Source organism: Mastomys coucha, unplaced genomic scaffold, assembly GCF_008632895.1.
Source record: "Mastomys coucha isolate ucsf_1 unplaced genomic scaffold, UCSF_Mcou_1 pScaffold2, whole genome shotgun sequence".
NCBI classification, from domain to species: domain Eukaryota; kingdom Metazoa; phylum Chordata; class Mammalia; order Rodentia; family Muridae; genus Mastomys; species Mastomys coucha.
This window is the reverse complement of record NW_022196902.1, coordinates 7,495,777-7,499,958: the sequence shown is the minus strand read 5'-3', so window position 1 is coordinate 7,499,958 and position 4,182 is coordinate 7,495,777.

Sequence of the window (4,182 nt, the reverse complement as noted above, 5' to 3'; positions counted from 1 at the left end):
AGAAAGAAAGAAAGAAAATGTAGTTGAGAATTTGAGCTCACTACCTTAGCTTATCCTGTCTGTTTCTGATGGGTTTTATGAATGCCTGGTTTGGTAAAATTATCTTTATCTACTATTATTTCTTCTTTTTTTATAACCATTCTGAGAACTGGGCAGTGGTGGTACATGCCTTTAATCCCAGCACTTGGGAGTCAGAGGAAGGTAGATTTCTGAGTTCGAGGCCAGCCTGGTCTACAGAGTAAGTTTCAGGCTGCCAGAGCTATACAGAGAAATCCTGTCTAGATCTCCATGCCCCCCAAAAAAATTTCTGAGAAAGTTTATTTACAGAATTTTAAAAATAGTATCTACTATTTATTTGTTATTTATGTATTTATTTATTTATTTAAAAATAAAGATTTTATTTCTCTCCTGGTCCACCCTCTAACTGTTCCACATCCCATACCTCCTCCCCTCCCCCCTGTCTTCACAAGGATATCCCCATCCCCCACCTCTACCCCACTAGACCTCTAAATTCCCTGAGCTCTCCAGTCTCTTGAGGTTTAGGTACACCTTCCCTGACTAAACCCAGACCCAGCAGTCCTCTACTGTATATGTGTTGAGGACATCCTGAGCTTTGCAGGCAAATGGATGGGACTAGAAAATATCATCCTGAGTGAGGAAACTCAGACCCAAAAGGACATGCATGGTATGTACTCACTAATAAATTGATATTAGCCAAAAAAAAAAATTAGTACCAAATATCCAAGATATAGCCCAGAGAACTCAAAAAGGTCAACAAGTTGAAGGGCCCAAGTGAGGATAACTCAGTCCCACTTGGGTGAGAGAAGAAACAACCACAAAGGGGAGGGAGAGAGGCACCTGGGGGGGGGGGAAGTGGATGGAGGGAACTGGGGAGAGAGTGGGAACCTGATCTAGTATTGGGTGAAGGAAAAAGACTGAAGTCCTGAGGGCCAGCAGAAAGAATGGAAACAGGCAACCTCGCGAGGTAGGAGGTTAGGGGGACCCTCCAGAATGCACCAGAGACCTGGGAGGTGAGAGACTCTCAGGACTCAAAGGGGGAACCTAAGATGAAATGCCCAATAGTAGGGAGAAGGAACTTATAGAGCCCACCTTCAGCAGGAAGACAGTGCGTCAAATGAGGGATGGGGTTGCCATCCTACAGTCAAAACTCTCACTCATAATTGTTCCTGTCTGAAAGAACTACAAGGATGGAAATGGGGAGGATCCTGAGGAAAAGAAGGTCCAGCAACAGCCCAAAGTGGGATCTCGCTCTAAGGGAGATCCTAAGACCTGACACTATGGAGCTATGGAGTACTCACTAATCATCATGGCTGCCTTCTGAAAGACCCAACAATCAGCTGAAAGAGTCAGAGGCAGATATTTGCACTCAACCAATGGACAGAAGCTGCTGACCCCTGTGGTTGAATTACTGAGACACCGGAAGAAGCTGAAGAGGAGGGCAACCCTGTAGGAGGACCAGCAGTCTCAATTAACCTGGACTCCTGAAATATCTCAGATTCTGGGCCACCAACCAGGCAGCATACACCAGCTGTTATTTGTTCTTTTACATGGAAAACTCACTACCATGGACTCTGCTCTCCCTGGGACTTTGCATTGAGAACTCCAGCTGACAACTTTAAAGGGACGCCCACAGTAGATTTCTGCTAGACATGTTTAGTATGTGCTTTAATAGTGTTTTGTAGGCTCTCTATATCTACCTAAAATTCATCTATCTATCTATCTATCTATCTATCTATCCATCTATCTACCTACCTATGTATTCATTCATCAATCTAGTTGTTATTGAAATTTAGTTTTACATTGCCTTGGCCTATACTTGATAAACTCCCCATTCAAAAAAAAAAATGTTATCTTAGATCATTGTACTATACCAACACTATCCTAACTAATAAATTTATTTAAGATCAATATATTGTTAAATATGCATAGATTATTTAAGGAAAATTTGACAAGATGCTATGGATAATAAGGAAATGAGTTTACTAATGATTTTATAAGTGGAAAAACTAAATATTTTAAAAAGTATGAGTATCAATTTCACATCTGAAACTAAGCCTTGCATAATTTGTCTTATCATTTGTGTCATAAGATTTGCTTCTACATAAAATTAACTAGCATTTTAACAGATCAAAATATATGATAAGATTTTTTAGTAACAAGTTATATATGATGTAGATTCTTTGGTAAGTAATATTGTGTTACAAGTACTTTTTTCTGTATCTATAAACTTTGGGGTATTAATTAGCTTGGTTTTATTCAATATCAATAATCACTGTTTTAAAAGAGATAAGAATGTAGTGGTATACATCTGAGAAATAGTAATGTATGAATTATGGTAGTTTAATTTTAAAATAATTATAAATGCAATGTTGTAGCATGATAAAAAGCTAGACCCCTTTGGCACACCAATTTTCTAATAGCCATGAAAAATCTAAGCCAAAAGCAGGAAGATGCTGATGTAAACCTCCAGCAGGAGCAGATTACTGCTACCATGATTGAAGAAGAATCTTAGAAATCAGTGTAAAAAAATACTCAGTAACACATTTGGAGGATTTGACTTAATATTCTCTTAATGTGCATCAGCATTTGATTTCCCCTTTACCATGTGCCAAACCAGGTCTCAGGACACAGAAAACTTGAGAAGGCATCTCAGGTAAATCCTTAACAATATGCATATATTCAAAATTCTCCTAAATGCATTTATCCTAAAAGAAATTATATTGTATAAGGTATATTACAGTGATAACTTTCACCATATGAAATTTATTTGTTATGATTTTTTTTCCTCTAACTCCAGAATTCAAGAGCTAATTCAGGAGGATTCTGAATTTGAAAATGTGTTTTAAATGACCCTAAAAATATAAAAGCCAGTCAGAGCCAAAATGAAGAAAGAAATTGGAATATGAGTTTACTTCCCAGACATCACTGGAGTGCACCCTGCTGTCTATCTTGTCAACTAGTCCTAAGTTTAAAGGTTAAATCATACACAAGAAATTATATAAGCAAAATTGATTGTATATGCTGATTGGTTAGTAATTTCATATTATTAGAAGATAAATTGGACAATAGTTATAAGACATAAGGGTTGTGTATTTCATTATTTCATGGAGTGCTAGTGTGTAGGCAAGAGACAGTTAAATTTGCAATTGTCCTCTGGTACTTAGGAAAGGGAAATTTTGGATGCTGAACAAGATAATCAGAGGGCCAGTGTCCTAGTTTAAAGTCAGATGGATGTTGGGTAAAACTATAAAAATAGATACTGCCTTAGGACAGCAATAAAAGCATTCAACATTTTCTTTCAAGGTGACCAGGGTCTCTATTTCTAAGTGCAAGATGCTCTGGGGGAAGGATGCTGCTAAGTGAGCCATGTATGAGAGGGATTTATCTCCTACTCATGATTCAGTCAGCTCCTTTCTTAACTTCAAAGAGAACAAACATAAGTTAAACTTTACTGGCTGTGAAAGGCTATCACTAATAAATAGACATAATGCAAACAATTATTATAATTCAAGGTACAGGAACAGAAAGAAAGCATTTTTTTTACACTGGCTGAGAATTTATTCATTCAAAATGTTATAAATATTTAATTTTATTTAAATGTCATTTCTCTTCTCAGGCTTGACAAATTGTACAATTCCTCTTCCTTTTCACATTTTTAAACATATTTATTTTGTTCTGTAAGTAATATTAAAGAAATTAATATATCAAGTTACCTGTACTACTTTATTTTAACATGCTGTTCATGAACAAATCCAAAACAAAAATACAATGAAAATAAGAAATGTAAAGAGTGTGGCTTATTAGTACACTCTTGCAATAAGAAAATAAATTGAAAATGAATAATCTTACAAAGACACCAGAGAATTGAGGTCTCGGGTCAACCATTGATCATAAATCTAAACAAAAATCTACTTTCATGTAGGAACAGGTGTTAATTTGCTTCAAGTATGCAAGTTATCAATTTTAAGCTCCTATGAATATATAGCTGATTTGTTAGCATTTGTAAAAAAAAAAAAATCAAGTATAATTGGCCTAGAAGACACAAGTGAAGAGAGATCTACACTTTTTTTCAATCTTTGTTCTCATGATTCAGGCCAAATACTCAAATGAATTGTGAGGGAAGGTATTCATTTCAGCAAGAAAGAAATGTGACAAGAGTTT